The sequence below is a fragment of the Dermacentor silvarum genome, chromosome 8 (genome assembly GCF_013339745.2).
Source record: "Dermacentor silvarum isolate Dsil-2018 chromosome 8, BIME_Dsil_1.4, whole genome shotgun sequence".
Taxonomy (NCBI): Eukaryota; Metazoa; Arthropoda; class Arachnida; order Ixodida; family Ixodidae; genus Dermacentor; species Dermacentor silvarum.
Genome location: NC_051161.1, coordinates 181,955,443 through 181,968,666, shown reverse-complemented (window position 1 = coordinate 181,968,666; position 13,224 = coordinate 181,955,443).

Below are 13,224 nucleotides of genomic sequence, written 5' to 3'. Positions count from 1 at the left end.
ACCCAAGATCCAATCCCGCCATCCGATGTGACGGTGCTATCGACCATTGGTTCACAGAGGGGTCCTTCAGCACTTGCAAGTACGTGTCCGTACTTCAGTACCATTTGCTGCTATTATCTATAATGGGTAGCACCCATGCGGCTGAAGAGAATCAGAGATAATAAAATAGCACTTAAGATAGCACTTAGGAAATAAGATTGCTTACACACATTTGGGTCGTCTACACCTTTTAGAAATGCTTCGCATGACATAGATAATCATCAAGGATGGTCCTGCCGTAATTTTTACATCTCCCGATGGTTTTATATCGTGTTCATTTCAGGTGTTGGGTCGTGGATTCCAGGGCGCGCCAGGAATAACATTTTTTTGTTAGATTTTTAGCTCGTTCTTCAATTTTGAAATTCTGATAAGTCGAACAGATTTTCATGGTCCATTAGAGCATGTCGATCTTAATGGGCCTCTACAATATATATATGCATATGAAGCGCCTTTATTGAAGGCTGTGTAAGCGGTCTCTTGCGCAGGAGGGACTCTACGACCCCACAGCTGGAGAGTTCGCCGCCTTCAGAATGAACGGTTTCATTATATATATATATTATATATATATATATATCATTCAACTGCTAATTCTTGAACGCCGCGACCTCTCAAACCTCTGCGTTCGTCGAGTCTCCGGTGTGCTAGCAACCACTTACAGAGCCTTCAATAAAGCCGCTTCATACACGCATTCTGGTAAATGGCATGGATGCGCGAAACGTGGGCTTCCGGTACACTTCGCGAGTTGACTTGCGTAATGGCGTTGTGTTCCGGAGATGAACGTCCCCAATCACGCAAGAAACGGCAGTCTGCGCGTCTCACACGCGGAAAAGTAGGAAGTAGTCCATCAGACCTGTTTGCGACATGTTGCAAAAAGGGCGTGCAATGATGGCGAGGTGCTCCGTGGGCTGCGTCGTTGGCGACTCTGGCGTAATGTCACGTCATTCGGCAAGCAACGAAATGGTAGCAGTAATAAAATATTAGAGACCGCGGATCGCTGTTGTGCTATACTGCGCTGCGACTTGTACGTATACTTACCGCATAAGGAATTCAAAATCCGTAACCCGGACTCGATGATAAAAATTCGAGTAAGGGCTCTACGCGAATTTCTCGGAGCGAAATTACTGAATTATAGAAAGCGTTTCCGGAGGGACGGGGTACGTGCCGGGTCATGCTGAACGGCGTAGTTGTGTGCATTAGGTATTTATAAAGCGAAGCTTCTTTCTTTGCCTCTTCGACTTTTCCGCTACTTCTGCTGCTGTCGCTGTCATGCACGCCGCGTCGGGAGGTGGTTGAGAACAAACGGTAGGTGTGCGGGAGATAGGCGGTGTGAAAAAGCATGCCGGAGGGAGCGTGGCCACAATGCCCTCGGAGCTTCCTGCAGGAGTCTCCGCAATGCCCTCTCTACGGAAAAGCATCGCAGATGCTTCGAAAGCTTGCCTTTGCGCTCACGCGCAACGGTCTTGAGTAGGAGCATATTCTCCGCTATCTGCATGTTTTGATGTAAACAAGTTTTCGGTGAAGACTTAGTCTTGCAAAATACGCAAGAGACTACAGTGGAAAGGTGTGGACGACATTACCGTTTTTATTTTCAGCTGGTGACCTTTCGCAAGGGTGAATATGACACAGGTATTTACACGCATGCGATGCGACGTTTTATTGCTTAAGTTATACGCACCTCCTTATCTTATTGTCATCATTCATCGCTCTTTTTATCCCCCCTCCCCCCTACCCCAGTGTAGAGTAGCAGGCCAGAGCAAACTAACGCTCTAGCCGACCTCTCTGCTTTTCTTCAAATAAACCTCTCGCTTTCTTTCTTATGTTGTTCGGTATTTAGAGAGGTGCATTTTCTCAACGTTTCGAGCTTTCTATTCTTAGATTTAGTTGGGGCATTTACAGATTTTTTTAGTTAATTCTGGAACAAACGTTTTTAGCTGTATATTCGTACTGTACCACAGCACATGTTTGAGAACCACTTTGTACGCCTGTCATCTCAGACTTCAAAATAAGATAAATCGTCGCTGGTTGCTAGCTATAAGTACAGATCGGTCACCAGCTGACTCTGAAAGGACAAATTTAGAAAGTACTTTTTCTTTGATAGCTCTTCAACAACAGCGTAGTTATAGCTACAACATAGACGACATACATCGTTGGGTGTAGCATAAGACCTCGTTGCTGCGCTGTCATAATATCATAGTGCCGTTCTGCAATGAAGACGCTTATTTCTTTGCCCACTCTCAGTGCCTTTCCGCACTTTTCAAATTTGAGTTTCTTTGAGGTAGCGTATAGACGGCGCATGCAGCCACGTAAATCAAGACCGGTAGGATGTCTCTGATCTTCGAGAGCGCCACTTCAGTCACCATTTTGTTGCAGCGAGTACCCATGTGAAAACGCTTCGTCCATAGGACATCCGAATCATATCCCAATGTCCATGAACCATTTCGATTACAAATAGAACATCCACTGAACGTCTAGTTTTAGATATCATATTGCGGATGTTCGAAGCATATCACACATGGACCTGTTTCGGATAGCCTATTACGAGTGTCCGAAGGATATCGCGCACGGACCTGTTTCGCATATCCTACCATGGATGGCCAAGGTTATCCCATATGGACCTTTTTCGGCATACACGTGAATAGTTGTCCTCCAATTCAGACATTTTCTCTGAGTTTCTTCGTAGCAGAATTATGTTCTGTCGCGAGTTCGAACTACAATCCGAAGCTAACGTGTTTACAGCTCGTGTGTACCTTCTACTTTACGAATTTTGTGACGTAATTTAATTTGAAAACTTCAGTTAGTCCAATAAGTCACTTGCACTTGGCCGAAGGACTAGAAGAATGAGGAGTACACTCCACTTCCGCGCACGTGCGCGCGAGAGTAAAGAGTGCGCAAAATGTATCTGTTCTTGATGCATAGGCTCTCTGCTCGTTGCATTTGTCACACATTGTGTGCTGCGACCGTAATCGACATTGACAAACCCTGTGCAAAGGGTCCGTAAAATGTACGCATCAAGTCACCATAATGCCCCTCGTGGACACGCAAGGGGTGTTGGCAGGACATGGAAAGTGCGGCCGAACGGTCATGTTAGGGACGCCTGCAGGACGTATTCTGCACATGTCTAGAATATACATGTCCTGGCGGTTGATGTCGATAGGATATCCATAGGCCGTAATTGTTGTCACTGGGTAGTTGCCTTGCTTGTTTGATCTAAGACAGCTTGCTTGATTGAAGATGTCGGATGTAAGACGTCTCCTGAATGGTGAATGGTGAGACATCTTCGGGTTCGAAATCATCCTCGAAAACCTACAAAGAATGTTACCTGCATCTAAGTAACATATCTCTGCTCGACACACTGTAATACTTTCGCTAGAGGTCATTCTTAGGTACTGATTAAGTACTATGCGAGCAACATAACGTTAAAAAGCGCGCGGGCCAACCCAGGTTTATAAAAGGATTTGGCATCACTCATCCTGGCGTGCTGAGGAGTGAAATCTTCTCGTGGTATATAGAGCGTATGTACCTTTTCAACAGATGATTATCCCAAGGAAAGCTCAACACGCGCATCTTGTATCTTGGGTCGGTAGTTGAGAACACAACACTTGTTTGGCATATCGATGTTAATGTCGCACCATTATTGAAATAAGGGCATTTTCATATCATATTGAGAGACGGGCAGTGACGCTATCTTGGAGAGCACGCACAATCGCAGACAACTTGATCCAATCCAACTTGATCAACTAACGTGTGAATTGATTGCAGGCACGTTCCAACGCGCACAGCATTTCAACAGCTACTGCGCGCAGTGTTTGACGAGCCATGACAATATAGCCACGAACGCGATGGCACGCAACCACACTGCCGCACTCAAGGAAAAGCGTGAAGGCCAGGGATTGACGCGTTCCTTCGATCGCACCCAGTTGATGATGCAGGGTCACAGACTTAGGGCAGTGCTGCGGTTGTTCTGGTGGTGTTGGTAGAACCAGATGTCCTACCCAGTCAGTGGCCGACGCAGTGATGAAACGGGTGAACGACCAGCACCATCTAGAAGAACTGCGACGTCAGAAAGCATGGGCCGTTTGGGGTCTGATCAATAAAAACCACAGTTTTGCCCGAAAGGCGAAGCATCGATTGCGATTGCAAATTAGTGGACAGCTATTCGAAGTAAGGATGGTATTTTTATCGGCCGTAGCAACTTGCAAACATTCGCTTACTAACGAACTTAACAAGCACGGTGTCACGCGCGCACAGGTAAACATAAACACATCTCACTCGATGACCGCCCACGACCACTGTCAAAACTCTGGAGTGAGAAAGCGCGGCGGCAGCGGCGAGCAAATTGACCTTCGCGCTGCCTCTTGCTTCAACGCGAACTAAATGGCGAGAACACAGAGCACACGAAGCTATCAGCAATCGGCGCACTCTGTCCACTTCGCAGATCGCTTTCAAAATAAGGCTCGCGTGGTCGCGCCATCCACAGCCGCCGCCGAAGTAGAACACCCCCCCGGTGCGTTGCGCACGACGGAAGACCGCGCGCTTCCTCCCCTTGCGCGCGCGAGCTTGAGTCGCGATTGCCGGCTCACTCTTGCAAGCTTTCACTCGCATATAGCATACGGCGCGCGGCGACGATGTTATCGCCGTTGGACTTTATACTGAACCTCACGGCGACGGCCGACGCCGACGGCAGAAATGCAGCTGGAGTGTCCATATTATTGCTATCGCAATAAAGGAAAGGCTAGGGTGCCTAGCGTGCCTCGATGCCAGCGCTGCCGCGCTATTACTACTAAACGAGGCCACAGTTGACTAAGTTGATAAATGTTAATTCAACGTATGGTACGGTACGATTCTGCTAATTGTAAAGATAAACATTGCGCAAAGTAGTCTTGCGGTGAACTGACGCAGGGCGTGAAGGTGCAAAGCGGCATCAAAGCATCGCAGCGGAAAGACGACACTACGGAAGTGGCCGTCGTGCAAGTCAACACTTCTATACCGGACGCGGTATCTTGGTGGTTATATCGTTGCTCGAGGTCGCGGATTGGGTGCCGACTACGGCGGTCGTGTTTAGACGGGCCGAAATGCAATTATAGCTCGTGTATTTAGATTTAGGTGCTCATCACAGAATCCAAGGTGGACAAAATTAATCCGGAGTCCCTCCATTTGGTTTTGGCAGGTAAAGCGCCATATTCTTATTAAAGTTTAGCTCTGCTACCGCGATGTGACCCGATGCGCCGTGTTAGCCAATGACAGTGCTAACCTTCTAGTAGACTATGTACAATTGCCCACAACAACGCCTTAAGCACACACGTCTCGCTTTGTGTTATGCCTAATGCGTGGGCGAACACGAGCGGTGCGCGCTAGGGGACCCTCATCTCACCGCTCTCGTATTGCATCAAGCAGCTCAATAACTTAAACATGCGCCATCAAAATCACCGCCAATTGCCGTCAATAAGGCAAACACCACAGAAAGCTTCTCTTACACTGATTCCAACAGCGCATGGGATCTGCATTTTTATTTAAAACGAAGCTTTCTAGGCAACTTAGCCGGCCGTTGCTGCCGCATCTGCAGCTGTCTTGCCGAATAGCTGATACGCAGGACTGCACTCATACGAATCTGGGCCCCGCCTCCGCCAAGCGTAACAGATCCCATTTCTCGTAGACCCGAACGTCTGTTGGAGATCCTGCACAACATCGTCAGAATTTGCACGATCTGTCGGGATGAGAGCGAAATGGTGTCGTTTGCATTACCGTCGGCTTGGCTGTGGCTCCAACGGGAAGCCACTGCCGCGCGACGTGAGAAACGATTTACGGATTACTGCTTAAGAAAACCGCGCAAATAAGTTGTCCAATCGAGTAAGGTATGTGCACGAAAACTTTTACTTTGTAAACGCTGATAAATATACGGTAAAAAATGCTGGCTCTCCCGTAATCGAGAGTAGATTTAAGCATGGAATGGCTACCATATGGCATCTTTTGCTATCTGGGGCGCCACAGGTACACTTCAAGTCCTAAACGAAAAGGACAGGATTATGGCAGCAGTTTCGGAACGAATGACTCTTGGCGGTGCGGAGCAGCCTCAATCAGCGCCAACGTTTCAAGTTATATCGAACCTGAGCCAAAACATCAGCAGCTTTGACGGTTCCGAGGATACTCCTTCGGCACGCGAGTGGATCGACAATATACGGCGAACGTCGACACTTCACGGATGGCCCGTTGCGTATACGCTGGAGACCGCAAAATCACGTTTGGTTGGAGCTGCCAAAGACATGGTATCGTGCAAGAAGGGAAGAGTTTTTCGTTGCACGTTCGTGAGTCAGACCCGAGTAGCAGAACGATGGCGGAGGTTGCAAGAGCGCGTGCAACAACCGCATTTGAACCAACTCCAGCTGCATTTCTGCCGTCGGCGTCGCCGTCGCCGTCGCCTTGAGGTTCCGCATAAAGTACAAGGGCGATAACGTTGTCGCCGCGCGCCGTATGCTACATGCGAGTGAAAGCTCGCGAGAGTGAGCCGGCGATCGCGACTCAAGCTCGCGCACGCAAGTGGAGGAAGCGAGTGGTCTTCCGTTGTGCGCAAGGCACCGAGGGGGGGGGGGGGTACAAGTCGTAGTAGAAGAGGGGTGATTTAATAGAAGAATAAAGGTTAAATAGCCACACAGGCTGACTTTGCCACACAGGCGAGCACTACGCCAGACAGGCGAAAGCGTCTGTCACTACTTTTTCTTCTTGTCGCGGACCGCTCAGGACTCACAGACAACCCTATCTCAGCGCCAAAAGATGACAATCAAGTGTATGATGCCGTCTATCTGCCTTGTGAAAGTCGCTATTGGAAATTACAAATAAAGCTTCGGCGTACTAGAAGTTACAGCTTGAGTTATATTATGAACAAACATTATATAGAAGAAATCGGAAGCAATATTGGTTGTAACTTGTTTGGGCAGTAACTAGGGTATGTAATGCTGTCCTGTGCAAAGGGTTGGGGGCCAGAGACAGCATTTTCTGAACTTTTGACTGGTTGCCCGGATGATCTCGTTTGAGTGCCCGGATAACGGTTCTGGCTTTTGGCTCAAGGTCACTTAAAGGCCGCCGACAACAGGAGTTAAAAGCATTTCATGCTTAAAGAAGAAAGGAAAGAAATGGGACTTTGAATTTTCTTTGATTAACATTTAATACCGTCCACGCCTGCGTAGACCGGCTGTGGGACTCGCCTCAACAGCTTGGCTGTGAAACAACCAACGTAAACTAACCGCCCCAGTTGTTACTTCGCCTCGCAAATTTGAAAATAGAAATTCATAAAACAGGCTTCAAGCGTTGGCATAATAGCTGGAGGCGTCGGCAGATGAATGTTACGATACGTACACTATGTAAAATAACGGCCGTGTTGGTTTAGGGTTATTGTTATTGTTTTGGGGTGGCATTGCTTTACGATACGTACACTAAATAAAATAAAGGCCGCGTTGGTTTAGGGTTATCTTTATTGTTTTGGCTAGCATTGCGTCAATTGCTTCAGTTCTTATAGTCGTTCAAGCTATATGACTGGAATTCATTGAGAGCGTAGCCTTTTATCAAAGTTTTTTCCTTTCTTTTTTTTACGGAGACGCACCCGGGGTGTAAATGTCATGCATCAGACGTCCTGCTTCATATTCGTGATTGTGGTCGGGCATCGCGACCTAGCAGGGACGCCAGAGACGGCGTCTATGGCATCATCATCATCATCAGCCTATATGTCCACTTCAGGACGAAGGCCACGACATGTCCTGTTCTTGTTCCGTGTCTCGTTATCATCAATCCGAGCCAACTTGCCCACCTTTCAGTCTTTCTATTTTGGCATGATGCGATGTTGCGAAGATGGCAACTGGGAGGACAAAGTTAATGAAACGAAGGCGAAGCCGGTTTAAAGCAGTCTTGACTGGCAACGTTCAGGGGGAGTTTTGAGTTGAGCAAGCCGGCTAACACAGAGAAAGGGATTGGCCGAAGCATTCTACACATGAATCTTCCAGAGCACGCCCTGTATAACAGTACAGAATAGAACATTCCAGGAAGCGGCCGCTTCCTCGGAATGAACTCGCAGTGGAGCGAAACGGGCGAGGAGTGCCAAGGCACCTTCACGTACTGCGCGTGTACCGCATAGTAGGCCATAGAATTTAGTTATGTGCTTCGGCGTTGCTTATATTAGAAATACATAGCTTTAGTATTCTCAAGTGCTACGTAATGTTTTGTGCAGGTTTCTAACGCTGCTTGTAATACGGGACGATCTTGCAGAAAAGTGAAAACGGCGGGGTTCCCGCCATCAATACAGTCTCTCACAAACCGCTGATAGCGGAACTCGTTCATAAAATACGCGGTAAAAGCAACACCTCGGAGTGGCGTGATCACCATGCTACCGTGGCGAGAAAAACGCACGTAGTAGGCGTCGTGGAAACGGTTCCGGCTGGCGAACGGCTGGCTTTGACGAGCAGAGTCTGCGAAAACACCCACACAGGAAACGAAACCATCAAAAAAAAAAAAAAAAAGGAACTCTATTTTATCTGAGGTTGCGTGCGGTCTGCAATAGCAGCATGCAGGACTTTTGTGTGAAATGCCGCTCTCTCGTGCGATCGTTGCTTGTCACACTAACGTCGTTCGTTTCTGAGATAACCGGCTTTAGTAGCCTAGTCAAACAGCCTTGTCAATCTGTTTAAGCTAGCCTTTTGCTCTAGCATCCATTTTCAATTCGTATTCTGGAAAAAAATAAACTAATTTGATTTGATTTGACCTATAGTGACTTTAACAAGTGTGTCAGCTTGTTGGTGGCACAGTTGGCGTGCAGCTGCCGGAAAAAACGTCTAGGTACGCGATAGACTGAAGCGTGAAGTCGCTAATTATTGATTAAACGCGATGCAGACATTGGGGTATCAGCGTGGGTGCAAAGGGGGGGGGGGCTGAGGAGTTCTTTGTGCTTCTGTGCGCTCTGCAATAATTGATTCGCGAGAAGGCAGGCGCATGGAGTCGTGTACGCGGTGCACATCTGCAAAGTATGTGGGCTTTGGCAGATAACAATGCCGAGAAGTTAGGCGAGCAAAACGAACGTGGTGCATGGTCGATCACGCCACCCTTACAAGTTACCACCTCTCGATTTAAAGCACCGCTTTAATGTAAACTGTCACGGCACATTTCCACACTGCGTGCTCAGGTGGCGAGTTAAGAAATTTCGCCTGCGGACCTTTTCTTTTAACGCTTAAAAGCCCCGTGCAGCAGAAAATCCGGTGTCGGTGCCGGCATCCCGTGAGCGAAACTTTCCGTATATATTTTGGGATATGTGTATGCCACGCCCTGTTATATCACATCCAGTATATTCGGATTATATTGCCACACCATTCTATCACTAAAGTTGCTCATACATTGTCTTGCATTCTTGGCAAAGCTATTCCTCGGAATTTGGAAATGACAGCCCACAAACAAGTGTCACGGAACAAAACACCGACAGCGCATGCCCTTTATGTTAAATATTCTCAGAGTGAAATATTAAAAGTGCGAAGCAATAACAGAAACCTGAAAATGATGTACTTTTTTTTTTTTTTTTGGCGCGGCTGTGCACGCCCTCCGGGATCAGCCTACGCAAGAGGTCGCGTTTCTACCAGAAAGCTCGCCTTCGGGCATAGCGTTTGCCGCCAGCGTTTCCCGGTAAACATTACGGTTACATAGGCTGCAGTTTCCGGGAAGCGTGAGAAGCTGTCAGGGATCTTTGAATGCTAGCGCGTTCCACTCTTAAAGGCGAAGATTAAGCCTCGTTGTTTGTTGTGGTCCCTCGGGACAGAGGATGCCTCACCAACAGACGCGCAGCTGTGGAGTGCTGTTCACGCTTCGACGTTTTCTCGAGGCTAAGGAGCTGGCGACTAAATCAGCGTCACCTGGCACTAATGAACGAGCAATTGGGTTTCGTATCTTCGGCTGTTCGACCGCTCAGAGTTGATGGGCGAGAAGAGTTCTGTGACCCCAGGCTGTGCAATGGGTCATTGGCTTCGTGCGTTGCTAAAACGGCAACGTCGCTCTTGGTGTGTTTCCGTGAAGCACCAGCGCCCGCCCGGACAACGACGGGCACGGCGGCAGCTTCCGCAAAGGCCAGTCTCCTGACCACCTGACAAGCTGACCGTCACGTTGAGGCCACTAATTCTTGCAAGGGGCCAACGTCAAGCATTTCCGTGGGAACAGCCTCGACGTTTGGTTCCCAAGTTGCCACCCGTTGCCTGGTATGCGGGGGCGATCGAGCAACACTGGAGGTGGAGCCCCGGCGTAATGGTGCCACATAATGGTCGGGATTTTTCGAATGGTCGACGACTGTGAATGGCCGAGAAGAACCACAGTGAATTCCCTCACGAGTGAAAGGGGGAAGTGAACCGATAAAAAGCGGGGCCCAACCCGGCGTTTCCGGATGATAATATGCACCAAATGGCTGCCTTTTGGCGCAATGCTTTGTGTGCATACACTTTAGTCAAGCAAAAAGGTAATCTATTTTATTGGTCTGGATAGGCAGCTGTAATATGATGATGCGATGACCCTCATTGATTACTATGAACCACAAGTTTTGGAACTGTGGTACATGTAGATGGTGTATTTACACGCTTTCATATAGTTAAGCGTGTACATATGGCGTTGCAAGTATGCTAAGTGTGTATACTTGTGCAGTTTTCAGGCACACTGATAAATTGGGGCTGATTCGACAGCAGCTGTTCATGTCATTGTATCATAACATCATCACTTCTTATTCCTCTCTACCCAACAGCGTCTCCCACTTCCCATTGCATCATCATTATCATCATCAGCCTATATTTATGTTCACTGCAGGGCGAAGGCCTCTCCCTGCGATCTCCAATTACCCCTGTCTTGGGCTAGCTGATTCCAACTTGCGCCTGCAATTTTCTTAACTTCACCTCACCTAGTTTTCTGCCATCCTCAACTGCGCTTCCCTTCTCTTGGTACCCATTCTGTAACTCTAATGGTCCACCGGTTATCCATCCTATACGCATTACATGGCCTGCCGAGCTCCATTTTTTACAGCCAACCTGTTAAGGGCTAAGTTCCAGGAGATCGTGTCCGCGTGTAGAAAAGCCGCGTGACCTAGGGGGAGAGGAGAGGAAAAGAGCTCAACTATGTGAGAATGCTGCGCGAGGTTGCAGATGAAAAGGAGAACGGGGAGGGGGGTGGACGTAAGTCGCGCCGTCCAATACTGTCGTTGGAAGGGGAGAGCGTGAGGCGCACCAACCAATGGCGGTGTATGAAAAAAAGTATATCAACGGAGGAGTGGCGAGGGGAGTTCGCGTTCGCGTTGGTTGTATATACGGAGATTTGGTCAAGGACTCTTGTTTGGGAATTTCGTAGAAAAGTGTGAGAAACGCGCTAGAAACGCCTTCGCCCGTGGACGTCGAGCCAGTTCTTTCGGAGCCGGGCATTGTATAGCCATCGTCTAAGTGTTAAAGAAATACCCCCTTGTGGTACTCGGAGCCGGCACCGAAGCCTCTTTCCCGAGCACAAAGTGAAGGGGTCAGTTTACCATTTTGTAGCCAAATTCAACATAGCAAATCCACAATATAGGTAAACCCCAACATAGAAAATTCCACCAGAGCGCTAGCTTCTCTAGACTTCCCTCTGCACAGGGTGGAAGGGCTGACTTTTTCTCTTAATGTCAATTTGAATATCTGCTATCCCCGTTTGCTCTCTGATCCACACCGCTCTCTTCCTGCCGCTTAACATAAGGAGTAACATTTTCCGTTCCATTGCTCTTCGTGCGGTCCTTGTTCTCGAGCTTCTTTGTCCTTGCCATTTGACCTTCCCATTTATCACTGCGCTAAGTACTAGGCGAGAAGCGCGTCCTCCCGCTTAACTATCTGTTTTATCGGTCAATAAACCTTCTCTCTCCGTCAATTATTGACGTCTGTGACAGTGCGCACGCGTCGATAATGTATTCAATCATCTAACCCGGACTCCAAGTGGTAAGAAACGGATTAAGACACTGCCGATCAGTCCTGCGGAAATCCGAAAGGTCGCATGGAGGTTGAAGGTTGATGAAAGGGCAAACGATTTCATCCACCTAAGAGGAGCACGAACCTCACAAAGAAAAATCGTACATATTTCTCGGAAACAAAGCTTTGCGGTTTTAAGAATGAAATCGTCCATGCCCGAAGATCGAATCCGGGAGCAACGCCTTTCCGGGCCGGTCGCTCTGCCATCTGAGCTAACCAGATCACGGTGCGAGGCCGAACAATTTGACAACTCTATGCACATGGACACTGATTATGAGAACTTAGTTCTGTCGAAATCCGCATGGTGGAAGGAGGGTAATGACAGGGAAAAATATTGCCCACTCGATAACCATAATCTACAGGATTTCTTCCTTTATACGTTTACATGTTACACACGTAACATGTGTAATACGAAACAGTGCTTATAAAGTGTAATTAAGATATGCGACGAAGCTACAATTGAAAACAAACAAGACGGATATTCTATTTAAATGTAGTTTTGCAGTTGAAGAAACCCCTGTGGGTTTCCGTTCTAGCTTTGTGCTGTACTCTGCGGTGGATGTTAACCCTTTATGGGGGAGTTTTGCCTGCAGGGACAACATATCAGAAAATATATTTGTTTGCTGACTTTAGGCTTTTAGTATGACTTTTTTAGGCTTTTAGTCGACTTTTTTATAGTCTGCGGCCACTGAATGAGAGGCAGCAAGAGTCATTTGTTTGATTAGAGCATGAACAGAGGACGACGAAGTAGAAGCTTGGAGTGCTACTCGCTTTCTTTTTAAATCACAGTAATAAGAGAAAGACCATAGTAATAACCCCTGAATGCAGTGGTATCACACGTTTAGTGCAGAGGAAATGCAGTGTAGAACACGTCTGTTTCACGAACGACGAGAACTGCCTGTATACGTTCCGCACAAAGCCATAGGTGGCTTGGGGTTAACCTCGTTTGCAGTGTTCCAACCTGGTGTTGCCCACAGGATACAGACTTATTGCTCAATAAGTTGCAGCAAATATTTTTTTTCTTTTTGTTCGATATCCTTACTCTGGGTGCCCTTTGCACATTTCGACGAACAAATGAACATTTCGGTCGGCTATTTTCAAGTCTCAACCCAATAGTTTTACTATTCAGTGTCAGGAAGGAGCCATCGATATTAAGTTTGCATCGGTAGCTTTCATAAACAAAACACCCGTAAAT